This window comes from Typopeltis vanoorti, chromosome 6, assembly GCF_054136105.1.
Source record: "Typopeltis vanoorti isolate ZY-2024b chromosome 6, IOZ_Tvanoo_1.0, whole genome shotgun sequence".
Classification (NCBI taxonomy): Eukaryota; Metazoa; Arthropoda; class Arachnida; order Uropygi; family Thelyphonidae; genus Typopeltis; species Typopeltis vanoorti.
In genome coordinates, this window is record NC_143554.1 from 84,225,552 (window position 1) to 84,239,726 (window position 14,175).

The following is a 14,175-nucleotide window of genomic DNA, read 5'->3' on the forward strand; positions in this document are numbered from 1 at the left end:
GCGTCTAAAACGCTTTATAAATCCGAAATTGGCTCAGCCTTAGAATATTGCTCTCACATTTGGAATGGTGCACCCAAAATTTCTAAGAATCAATAGAGAGATCAGTGTTGGTTTTGGATTATAGATCTTGAAACCTATAAAGCTACTAATAGGTTTTGAAGTCAGAGAGACAGTCATTAAGCCGCAACCGGGTAGGTGAGTACAGAACTCTGGATATTCCAGCGTTGATAAATCTGATGAGAGGATGAAATCCACCATGACACAATGAATGACTAGAGGAAGCTGGCAATCCAAATCACAAAGAACAGCAAGTGTTTGACACGCGAAGCGCATTAAATCATCTTACATCATAACATCTGCTTTTCTGACTTCAAATGGATTGTCAGCTTTCCAGTCTGACGTTATGATCTATCATCCGACTTAGCAACTAATGCTTAAGCAATGCTCCTTTCATCTCTTCTCTGCTTTCTCTCATTATATATGAGCGCGTGCGTTCTCTGGTTCACAGCAAATCCAATTCAGTTTTTCGGATGAAATACATGGTATTTTTCATGGTACAAACTTTACATTACAAAACTCTCAGAGCATCTACAGTCCTAAATTCATCTCTCTCTCTAAACCATTCTTCAGTGGGCGTCTGATAGTCTTGTTGATTCTAATGCCAGTAAAACTCAATCTCGTCTTATTTTTCGCAAAATCTTGGTCTTCCTTCTGCTGAAGAAGATGAGATTTATTCCTGGGACTAATCTTTCTTGGTATAATTATATTACAAATATATCAGTATTTAGAAAATTATAGTGTCTTTCGTTCAAAGCATTACTTTACCTCTTCACAACAGTTAATATACAAATTCATCCAACTGTTTAATACTACTTACATTAAGAAGAACCCCTCCCCCCGCCAAAAAAAAAAAAAAAAATACTATCAGAGAAGAGCAATCAGACTGATTAATGACCTGCTTCACTAGTTCTTTCATAGGTATTTCTGCTGTTTGCAGGCAGTTTCTACAAATATTCCAATGGTGAGGCATCGATAATTCTCCTACTCTCCTCTAATCAGTTTAGTACATGCAGAAGTAAGATGCTCCATTATATTTCCGCTGCAAACAGCCGATTTTTCCTCTTTATTTTCCCTTCACACACTTTTTGTAGGACAGTTGCCTCTATAGAAATATGCAGGCGTTCAAGTTTCTCCAACTTTCTATGGCATTAATACATTATAGGTTTGAACAATCCCGTACATAGAATTACCATACTACTAATCAGGGGTGTAGTCCTAAAAGAAAGAGTGCTTAGGGCTACCTTGGAAACAAAAATCCAGAGCATAAAGTGCGGCATTTATTGTTATTATATTAATTTTAATTATATTATATATTTCAATTAATATATTATATTATAAATAATATAACGGCAAGCTGCTATTTTTTGACCGAAAGCTGGAACTGCATTATAAGTCTCATTATTATAATTCTTATAATTTATTATAATGAATTTAAAGATGTCGATAGTTTTAAAAAAAGTACCAGGGCGTCGCCCTGGCCCGACTACACCCCTGCTACAAAGAATAAAAACATTGAATATCGCGAACAACTGGAAATAGCTACATTTGCAAGAGCCTTGTATGTTGGCACATAAGGTCAATTTCAAGTTTCTGAAGGCTAAAAGTCCATCGTTTGTTCATTTGCAAATATTATTCGAGTACCTTCCATTAAGTTCTAGAACTTAGAGCTATCCACTTACCGTACTTTTCCTATCTCCTTAAACACATTCTAATAATGCGAATACTTCTGGTAATCCATTCGAATCAATTTCTCATAGCAGTGAGTGGCAAGTAAAATCCTCAAACTTTTGCAAACTGTCTGTCACTTTTCAAGGTTGATCCTAGGCATCTCTTGTTATAGCTACGAAATGTCACCTTCACTCTTATAAAATCGCACTAACTTGTCTGTCAAATCTCTTATTTTCTACATTTTATTATACTTTGTATCGAACATAAAGGAATATCAGTCTTCGAAGAGTTTAGTTAATCGCCTCCACTTGAACTTCTCATCTCAAGATCGAGTAGGTTTCATCGGAACTTCAATTTGGATCTTGAAATTAATCAAATCTATAAACGTTTAAACCCGGAGTTAACCTTAAAAATTTTGTTTCATAAGCTTTGATATAATTTCAAAACGGGTAAAAGTGCACAGGTTATCTCGTACTGCGAATAATAAACGTGTTGAAATACTGTAATCGATTCATCGATCATTACAATTACTGAAAGCAGTTTCTCAATCCATGAGTTGCGGTTCGGTGTGCCAGTAGTTTATGATGTGAAACATTTCGGAGACGGACTAAAGTTTTTTTAATAAGGTTATCATTAAGATTGATATATTCCAGAATCTCGTAGATTCCAATAATTAAGGAATTACAAAATAATTATTTGGTAACCTAGAATCAAAATAGGTGAATTCTCACGGCTAGCATAGAACTCAAAAGGTTACTTTAGAGCAATGTCGAGACAAAAGTAGTAAAATTCTTTATAAATTAAAATACTGAAAGCAGAGGATGACTGAGACAACCAATTAATATCTTACACATTAGTTCATAGAAATCAAACTTCAGCTTTTTACAATCATTCAAAGACAGCGTTAGTTCAATTTACATCGGCATGGAAACTATGGTCCTTAAATTAACCTATTGTGTATTCTGATGAAGAGGTAACTACGAAGCATCCATAAAAAGTATCATAAAACTGCTCATTCACAGTAAAAAAAAAAAGTTTAATTTATTAAACATTTATTGTTCATACGTGTTTTTGCTATACTTTGTCACATGTAAAAAAAAGTTAACTAGATATTGAAGAATCAGTAAGGTTGATTCTTTTAGAAACGGCTGACCTTTATTAATTTTTGGTATTACTGGACTTGCAGAGGAGAATTTACATTCCAAATAATAATGTAGCCACTTATAAATTCCTTCCAAATCCCCCCACACAGGACATCAAATGATTTTCATTTGATGTCGGGAGAATTTGGAAGGAATTTTCACTTTTGGAAGGGGAGGGAGGGAAGATTTTCACTGTTTTCAAACTAGTTGGATTTTAACTTCAAATTTCTCTCGAATAATTGACGAGTCGACCTACTCTCAAAAGCGAGTTATAATAAGGAGGTCGAAATTTAATTAATCGTTCTTATATAAGTTGGTGCTCGATACAGTACTAATCAAGAGTACTGACAGTGTCTCCACAATCTTGCAGTCTCGTAACTGGTTGAAGTTAGATGTATAGCTAATTATAATAGACAAGAAATTATAGTTTAAATCCTTTATCCAAAGGAAAGTTGGGGCGTGAAGTATCGTCACGATCAAACTACTTGTATATGGAAGCAGTTAACCACATCAATTTGCCCTAGTAAGAAATGACTTTGTAAACGGGGGGTTTCTAATGTCGACTGCGCCATTGTAATATTATGAGGTTTATTTACTTACTATATATATATTCTCTTGTATCTTAATTGTTTCTTCAACTTAATATTCGTTTCCTATTGTTTCCCTCCTTTATTGTTCTACCATAAGTAGAAATTTTCTTGCCTGGGATCTCCAGATATTTATTTGATTGAACACTGCGCCTCTGAAATTCCTCTATAGGCAAAAGAAAGTTTTTATACCCTAGTAGATCAATTTATCACTTATATCCTATTTTAGCCAAGGTTTGCAGTCATGGCAAAATTTACTAATAAATATTATCCTAAGCACTTGCTTCAGGTTACAATTTCAATAAGAAAAACGTAATACCGAATTCTATGTATAAATACGTACACAGACTAGAAACTATCCTAGAGTTTTGTTCCTTGGGCAAAAACGTTTGAATATTCCGACGTCTCAATAAGTCAGAACATTTTAATCATTATTCGTCAACATAAAGAAATCAGTCATCAATACTACTGATACGAAAACTAAGGCTATCAAAATTAGCTCAGAACTTTTTTGATCTCTCCCCCAGAAGTTCTGAGGCAGATTCCTTTGATTGTGATACGAAATCATGAATGGTCAATTGAACAATTGTAAAACTGCAACTGAAGTCCAACATTCTAAACTCTTATGAATGGAATATTGCATGCTCATGATATAGCACTTAAAACTCCATTACTTGATTACATACCTAACAATTTAGGAATACAGACACAGGCAAACTTCTATTCGAAGTCTTGATAAGGTTCTTACCGCCTGAATAGCTTCTCTGATAACCAGAGTACAATCAACGTTATCACCAGGTCCAAGAAATGAACTTCGTCCCAATAATCCGAAAAAATTCGCGAGTAGATGCATTTCAGGGTCACGATTCAAATGTTCCATCATAACTAATCACCTGGGAGATAACAACTGCGAAATCATGCCATAAAACAAGTAGGAAGAGAATGCGCAAATGCCCTTGTAAGGAAGACGTTATTTCCTGATCTAATTAGAGAACTGTTCCGCTACAGTAATGAAATTCCTAACAAATGACAGATTTTCTATTTTTTTTTAATATTCTAAAATTCTAACAGCTATTTTGCATTTAACATTTTCTTCGCGTTTGTATTCGTCTTTGAATGCAAAGCTGGAAAAAATATTACTTCCTGTTCAGTACCGAAAAATTCTATTATGGCAGAAATCTAAAACACTTCACTTCTTGCTAATAAATTTCAGACAAGAATTTCCATCTTATCATAGAAAGAAATCTGTGAATCAGAAAATCAAGGTTTATTTGGAAAATTCTCAGGTTAATGACTATTCAATTAATTTAATATTTTGGAAAGCTTCAGTCACTCAACCTTGGCTTGAGTAATGAAAGAAAAAATGTTAAGTAATCCCAGCATAAAGTTATGAATTCTAATAAATTCTAATTAAAAAAAGGTGCTGCCACTGTGAAATTTGTTGTTTATCCTGGGTTCAAAAATAGTGGACCTTAATATGAAATTTGAATACTGCTTCCAAAGCACACAACGCTTCCGTGGCACAATCGTGAGGAGACCGAGTCCCTTAAACTTGGAAAAATGATTCTAGTTAGATTTTCGTTGTGGCAAGAGATGTTATGCAATAATAACTATGCCGATCCTTACGCCGATAATTAAAAAAAAACATGTTTGTTCATTTTTTTATTCATGTATTGCTGGGATAACGAGGTTTACACGTTTCAAGATTGGGCAATACTTAGCTTTGTCGATTATGTTGTCTGCGATAATCGGGCCAATTCTAGAAGTTTAAAGATAGATGTGTTTTGGCTACTGAATCACGCTAAGTAGCAACAATTCTGGCGCCATGTTTGTGGTGGCGTAAGCGAATTTTGCACATATCGGAAAGGATTCCAGTAACTGATCTAGGCCAAAAGTTTTTGATTGAAACATTTTAAGTCGTTTCGTATACTGATATGTGAAATAACATTTGTCGTCTAATCATTATATTAGTGTTTGTATTCTCAGCATCTGATTGTAGCTTTGCTTCATAAAGGCAGTAGGGATCCGATTCAGGAAGTAAACTTATTACATCTTCGGTTGAAACAAGTCTTTTTTTTTCCCGATAGGATTCACATAATTCCTCATATTGTGACCAATTCATCACACAGCAGTTGTTAACTACTTTTTTTTTGGAGCAACACTTCTAAAAAAAAATAAAAAAAACATTGCAGAATTCCCTTAAAATCACACTAACGAACCTAATTTTTAACCAAGTGAAAAATTTTCTGCAACTCTCTGATCCAGAAAGAGAGAATTGTAGAAAGTGAATTTTAATAAGCTGATACACTTATTTTTACTACTTGTATTTGGAAAATATGATTTCCAAATTCAACCTTGGTATTTCTTCTGGGTTCGAGGCATCAATAAAGTAGAAACTGGTTTGGGTAGTGACCCTTTCCATAATTTATAGCAATATACCCTTCTGAAAGGAAGTGTACTTTGCATTATGGGATACTAAGGCAATTAATGTAAGTCAGCTAATCATGACGAGACTTCACGCAAACTGTGTTTTGCTTACTTGAGTAGAGGATTAAAAAAGAATATAATTTCTTAGCAAGTTTCATCCTTCATCAAGTTGGAAAACTTTCTATACCGCTATCGAATATAGGCTGACGGTTAATGGTAGACACCCGAATTCCATCACAATGCAAAGAATCCTTTGGTCATGTTTTTACTTATTTTAGAACAGTCAAGGAACGTTATGCTTTGTAAAGTCGGGATAGAAATATCGTGTGCTTACTAAAGATACTATTCGTATAAATCTTGACCCTCGATCGTTTATTAAAATCCACAAGTATCAGTATTGATTCCTAGCATTTCCCAAGCACATCATTTAAGTGCGCTGCAGGGCGCTTGTCCGTTGTAGAAACACCAAACTAGCACATGCGAAATTATGGTCACAAATATCTGAAAATGGGAACAAAATAACAGGTTATGCAAAATAAGGTCGAAAGAATGATGGACAGAAACCACTTTCATATCTGTAACTGAATGGTGTTATATGACATTGTTAAAACACAACCTAGTTGATTATAGGTCACAGAAATTTACAAAGGATTAACCGTTACAAAAAGCAGGAGGATGGGAAAGTAACAAATACGACAAAACATTTACTACTGACTACCTGGGATAGCTGAATGAGATGTAATTGTTACAGAAAGAAGACACCAATGAACCATGACAGCCTACAAACTGCAAAAAGTGACTGCTTCTTTTACGAGCATTAAGTGATTATTTAAACCAAACTGCGTTGGTAATTCGCTTATATATATTTTTTTTACTTCCACATTCATCTGCCAAGCTCTTCATAAAAAATAAAAAAAAATTACTGGAATTTTTACAAGTCAACCAGGTGTTACATGCTTTCCAGAACCAGTCCGTGATAAAAACAATTTTAAACACATTACATTTCAGTACTTCTAGACCTTCCATATCTTGGTCGGTTTCGACAATTCTAACTCCAGTATTTCTCTGGAAAGACATGCGTTTGAAATCCGTTCTGAGGCGCAAAGAACCTTTATCAGAGCATTACAATCGAAGATGAGTTAGCTGAACTCGTATGGAGGTTTTTTTTTCCCCCCCGCTTCTCCCACAACTAGACAAACCGGCCAGGAGAACACACGCAGTTTATAAAATTACATTACAACCAACAGCACTATATTGGTTTCATAAGATGTTGCCATACTTGCCCGTATGGGGCCTCACGGCAGTTGTATCTATCATACGCTAAATAAATAAATTCGAGTCCTAAGATCACGAAGGCTATTTGCTCTTCATTCTGTAAAAGTGAGGAAAAAAAATATTAATTGAAAAAAAAAAAAAAAAAATTCGATAGGGGTATTGAAATATGAAATTTTTCGAAGTTCATTTTGAGTGTTTTATACGACTTGCGTAAGAACACCACTTAACACACGGCCTTGATATAGTTTTCCGCCTCTCATGTTTGTGGGAAAGTTAGGTTCATTATAAAGGAAATTAGTGAACCTAACTTTCCTAATTTCATTTGTTAATTACTTGCTCTGGGCAAGTAATTAACAAGTGAAATTAGGAATTTAAAATTCTAAAAGAAAATTCAAAGTAACCTTAATTTAACTCGCATAATTTCCGATTTTAAAATTAAGTAACGCAATTTGAAGGAATACAAAAACATCTTAGAATTGAACTTATAAAGCTACAAATGGATCTGGGTTCTACTGTTACAATAGCAATTATAATCAATCTTGGATCATTTCGATACTTAAATGAACATAAACAACCGGAAGTGATTCGATTGCTTACTTTAGCAAAAAAAAAAGAAAAGTTTCCGTAATTGGAATTACACGCTAGTAGCTCTGAAAGTATTAAATTTAAACACTCATGTTCCTGACACTATAGATTAACACTGCATCCTGTGAATCACAAAACATGCACCATACCATTCCTGAACTGTGCGTGCTTTCCACACCAGAAAATCTAGAATATCCGTTCTTTTCAACAGCGATTAGGTAAGCCGTATGAATGTGCATGACTTTGGCGTGCCATATTAATTCCCTTTTAGAATGAAGTATTGCCATTTCTATTCATTTCTTTTGATAAACAATACTTTCGAGTTAAATGGTGAATGAGTTTCTATGAATTGATGTATTCAGAAATCAATAAATACAAATAAACTTCATTTTTTTATATATAATTTTTTACTGAAATATCTACTGTTTTCAACAACCTAGACATTTCAATGTCTAGGTTCATCTCATGATATGACAGATCCAAGAGAGAGATCATCCCTCCCGCTAAGAAATTAGAACGGTATAATATCACGAAATTTTAGTTCATCGATAGAAGAAACTTTTTTTTTTTTAATATAGCAAACACTGATAATAAGACTTGTTTGTTGAAATTATGTTGATGAAACGGTTGTTAAAAACGTTTTTCCACATCCACCACTGATCTGATGCATCTATCAAGTGCTATTAAATAAATAAATAAAAAATTGAACGCGAAACTACTTCCAAATGTCTTGACACATTCTAAAGGTTATAAACGTCAATTCCAAGTGCATGTACTTGCTAGCATGAATCCTTTAATGTTTAAGCAATTTAAATTATGATCGTATCCGTCTCGCCCATATACTGAATAGTTATGAAGCAAACAGAAGTACATAAGCAGCTCGTCTGAATTAGCGATCCAGATGTGGCGCTAAGTAAATGCAGCGGAAATTCAAAAATCAGGAATTATGAACATGCAAAGAAGTTATGTAGGATGAAATTTGACTGTTTCGTTTTCATCTCACGAGTAAACCATTGCACACACACACACACACTCACAATGGAGTGAAACAAGCTACGCTCATTATGCTTTGTTATACAGAAACAAGCGGCAAAAGCAAAACCTTGAAACTTGCTATCCGTTTGTTTCGTTGGACAATTGACTTACGTGATTTCGATTGCTGGCACTGATAATTGTACTTCCAGCGAAGTCGAACTGATTACGGAGAGAAAGGTACTGAACCACGTCACAGTTTATTCATGCCTAATTACGTGTGCGATGGAATTTAAAACAGGTGACTAATTTGACAGCTCGTAATGTAGGCGTATACTTCATTCGAATTCATAATGAGGTAGATTTTTTTTATTGTTATTGTCTTTAATAAACAATTCCTTGGTTTAAATAAAATAATATCCATGATAGTGATGGACTGTATCGTATCCTTTTGTAGGTGGGAGTAAAAAAAAACTATTAGATTAAAAGTGAGACTGAAACACATAAGATCCATAGCATATTTAGTGTTATGAGCAAAAAAAAAAAAGTTGATAACATTAGCTTTAATGATTAGAATTCTTGAAACGTACCCCAGTAAAGATACGTTTCTAGCCGACGGATGTTTATCAAGTTTTTCAAGTCAGAATAAAGTGTCTAGTTTAGTCCACGCGCGCATTGGGTCGGTTGGCAGTATGGCCGAAGTAACTAAGGCCACGGGACGAGTACTGCGGGATCAAAAACCGAGTTTACACAAGCCTTCGCCATCTTATGAGACCGGCTGACTCACCTTCAATTGAGAAACCCCTTAAAGGTTATTTGCCTCCCACTTTCTAACCGGAGAGCAATGCCATCCGTAGAAGTTTAACATTTTACCAGACATGTAAGAGTTTGAGGGGGGGGGGAGTAGAAAATTCATACTTGCTAAGCCGTGCAAAACTCTTTCCACACGTAAAGAAAATATAAAATGAGACCCAAGTAGAAATTATGAAAATAAAACGAAAACATATGCAAAATTACATTGATGAAATTAATTATTTTGGAAAACTTTATAAGTTTTATGAGAATAAATAAGGTTTGTGTAAAATTACTAAACGTATTTTATCATTTGACTCGCCCATATCTTTCTCCACCTGTAGAAGGCGTAGGAGAAGTGTTCGTAATGGAAGGGGGGAAGGGAGGGATAGAATCACACATAGTAAACATGGAACTATACTGTTATTCAACTGATCATAGTAATCATTATGACAATGTTTGGGACCAAAGACGTTCAATCAGACTGTTCATTTAGATTCAATTGTTACAGCTGTTCCACTATCGAAATAGTTGTGGTATATTGAAAATATTGGAAGAGAATAGTTTCTTCCTGAGACCAGATTCCTAGTCAGAATATGGCCTCAGAAAGAAGTCGTATTGACAAAGTCAGACACCCTATATAAACTATATATAGTTTGGGGATGGACGATTGGAAGTTTAAAATTATTTTTAAGTAATTTATACAATTTAACTTAAAACATTCAAAATTTATTTATACAAATATGTATTCAAAATTAGTGAATCTCATCCAAAAAAAGTAAAAAAAATATCGTACATTTAGGACGATAGATTATCCTAAGCCCAAGCTCACGCAGAATTTCCGTGCGTTAGAATAATCCGGCACCCCTGCTCTAGAACATAGTACAGAATTCAAGTCAATTCCTCCAAAATAAGTAGGGTAGTCCGATGCAGTCTCAAACAGGACGACGAAAATCGTTTATCACCCAAAAGGTACAGAAGGGTTTATTATTTAGCTAAAAATGAAGAATATTTTTCGTTCTGATTTCTTAGGATACATTCTTAGAAATATTTAAAGAGGATTTATTTTTAATTATTAATTCAAACATGTAACTGTTAAACAGTTACATGTGTACACTCAGCAATAATATGCCTAGCGAACCTAAAGCAAAAAAAAAGTCTATTAAAAAGTTATTCTGGGAATAACTTTTCTATAAATTCACGATTCTATAAACTGATCAACGTTTCCTTATTTAAATAAAATGCGATCGATATCACAACAAAAACTGTACAGGACATGTGAGAAAAACTAAACTACAATTTAGTTTCTGGTTAATTAATGCTTAAATTCACAACAAATTTAATGACTAATTCAGCAAGTAAAAGTGGGTGCTGTAATAAATCAATCTGATGTTCACGATGGGATCTTTGGATTCTTACCGCAACTTAAATATATACTGTCCATGAAGAAAACTAATCGGCGACTCTTGATTATACTTAGAGGAATGCAGCATGTTACACAAGAACTAAATATTCAAATTATTTTCAGAATATATACGAGTCATATTCCACACCCATATCATTCTTGGATATAGCGTATTTCTGAAAGTATGCCGTTTATTTATTTTTTATATATATATAGAGAGATAGAGAGAGAGATAGAGAGTATTTTACCTTGGGTATAATAAACGTTAAAAATACCAAGCAATTTTTAAACCTGGTTTTACTCCATTTCCCAAGTAAGCAAAGAGACAAACAAGTCAAGTTTGCACCTGCAAGTGATGCAAGTCTAGCTGATCCTACAGGTAGTGCAAGACCAAGGCAACTCCTGGTAAAGGTGGCATAAGCGCTGATCACTAATCTTAATATTTGCCCTTAATGCCAAAACACATTTCCAAGAAAGGGGATGCATGATGTTTTGTATTAAAGGCAAGGGGCCACTACCCAGACCGGTTTCGACGTTTATTGAGGTCTCATCAGTGGGAGCTAGGCTAAATATACCAAGATTTAGTAGTACAGAGCTTATAAGTATTTTACCAGAACAAGTTGCCATAAGGTGTTTTAACCTTATTAAATAAAAATCTCTGGAGGAGATAAATGTAGAAAGTATTTTACCTTGGGTATAATAAACGTTAAACATACACAGTATATCTGGCTGCACTTACATTTAACAAACTGGGATTACAGTATGTAATCCCAGTACGCATGAGCATACTGAAGTGTGCATTTCCTTTAAATAAAACCACAGCTCCCACAGATGGCAGTTACTCTAGTAGTGACCTTGAAGGCAGTGTGTCCGCTCTGGAAATTAATAATTAAAAATTTGCATCTCTGTATAAACTCTTTTTCACTTTATTTCCTTTAAATAAAACCACAGCTCTCGCGGATAGCAGTTAATCTAGTAGTGACCTTGTAAGCCGCTAGGCGTATTGCTAACAAAGCCTAAACGTAGACAAATAAATAGACAAACGATGGTTATAGTGAATTATAGATTTTAATCGATCTGTGGGAAACTGCTATCGTGTTTATTAGGAACTTTAACGGTTTGAGGGGGGGAAGACAACTTTGAGACCTTACAAGTAGAGCAAGGTCTCAAAGATTATCTGACCCTCACTGTACTAGTGAGCTACAGATTTTTTTTTTTTTTTTTTTTTTTTTAACAAAACACTTTCGTGAGTGGGATCGTCAAATTTTTATTTTTAAGATCTTCAAGCAAATATCTTCTTAAAGGATAAATACTTAAAGGCAGTGTGTCCGTTCTGAAAATTAATAATTAAAAACTTTCATCTCTGTATAAACAACCTTAAGATTCAAGTTTCCCTTCTCAGGAATTATGCATTGGGGTTTACAAGTATATGATCTGTTTTGGAATTAAACACCAACTCACAGAAACACTACCATTTTGGAATCCGCTATTTCACTCTGGTACGAAGTATCTCCCGTTGAAGGGGAGACCCTTCGTACCAGAGCAATATCAGGCCACCTACGTTTTATTTAACCGGTTTCCGGTTCGCACTTTGTCAAAGAATCTGCTAGTTTCTTTCTCTCCCTCGTGATGTTTGTGGCGTTTAAAACTAAACTAAGTTGCCTGAAGTCCATTAACAGTGACGTTCCTACTGACGAAAAGAGACGAGACTTAACTTCCTAACGAAAAATTAAGTTTTCTGAAATGGCTAATTAAATGCCGAAAAAACACATGATGAAGCGAAATCTAGGGGAATTCGTGGTCTGCGCAGAGGAAATAAACAGAATTTTATAAAAAATTATTGCAAATTAAAAAATAAACTCACTTTGACTACACAAACTCAGCGTAATGCAATCAGTCCAGATAAACACGAAGCTTTTTGGACTATCCTAAAAACTCGTTAAGGACTCCAAAGATGAAGAGTATAGTGCAGGCACTAGCTTTAAAATGTTAGGAATTCAAAATATTTGTTTTGAAGAAAAAACTGCTTCCATGCGATACTGGTCACTTTACTTTCAGTTAAAATTCATCAAGTTGCAAGAGCGTGCTCTACGTTAATTTGCTTTCTATGGAAATTTCAGTTTCTTGTATAAATAAATCGACTTTTCTAATTTAGAAGTACGAGATGAAGAATTACTTTAAGTGCGAATAATACCATCGTCTCCTAAGCAAGGCTAAATAGGATGGAAGGTTAGCCCTTATAAAAAAATATTTAAAAAAATACACAGTTGACTTGCCTAACAAACTGATGCAGGAAAGCAATTTAAAACAAATAACCGTACAAATAACAAACGACTGCACTAATGCCTGTAATACCAGTAAGTCCAATCCTGGATGGTTCTACGATCTCTAAAATCGGATATTCATGATCTTATAAATTATATTTCAGTAAGCTTTGATTCGTCAGGAAAGATGAATGTGACAATAGCCTAATATTCACTGGATACGTCCTGACCTACCAGACAGAATACGATCATACCATATTTGCATTTCTATTAATTTCAGGGAATTCAGAATAGGAAACAAATAGATTTTGATAACGACGATTTTGCAAGGGCAAGCATTATACGCTCATGCACGCAATGGAATGTCCAAGAAGGAGAAAGCTATACAAGCGAGGCCTCGAGTTGGCGCAGGTGAGGGGAAAAGAGATACATTTTAGTTTTTACTGAATATATATCCATATTGTAGTAGAATTCAAATTGCACTGCAAAACCAATTCAAACGTCGCACGCTAATTATGAATTCACCCATGTTTGTGATGACACCCAAATAAATCGGAGTAACAATTTACAAGTCCTCATATCAATGAGGGATCCATGAGGAGGGTGTGGGTATGATTTCTCCGCTCAAGAAATTAGAACAATACATTGGACTGTCAGTTAAACGGGGAAAAAACATAGGGGACGAGAGTATTAGATAATAAGTTACTGTCATATCCTACTAATTAAATGTACATTCCTATTAGTGCATTGCCTAGGACTGACCAGAGCCTCCGTAGCTTAGTCGACATCGAAGCTCTTCTACCGAAGAGCTTCGATGTCGGAATTTATATTCGGGATTCAAATATAAATTCGAATCCCGTTTAGGAAAAGAACCTTTATCAGATCTTTAACTGAAAGTGAGTTACCCAGTCTTCAAAACCTATAGTTTTTCATCCAGAACAGCAAATCGAGAAGAACGCACTCAATTTATAGACACATCAAACAATGCAAATATGGTC

At 34.6% G+C, this 14,175-nt stretch overlaps 1 protein-coding gene across 4 annotated transcripts in view; it reads right to left on the reverse strand.

Annotated features, from left to right (window-relative positions):
- LOC150105646 (uncharacterized) overlaps positions 1 to 14,175 on the reverse strand; it is a 252,997-nt gene that overhangs the window by 79,343 nt on the left and 159,479 nt on the right. The window lies entirely within an intron of this gene.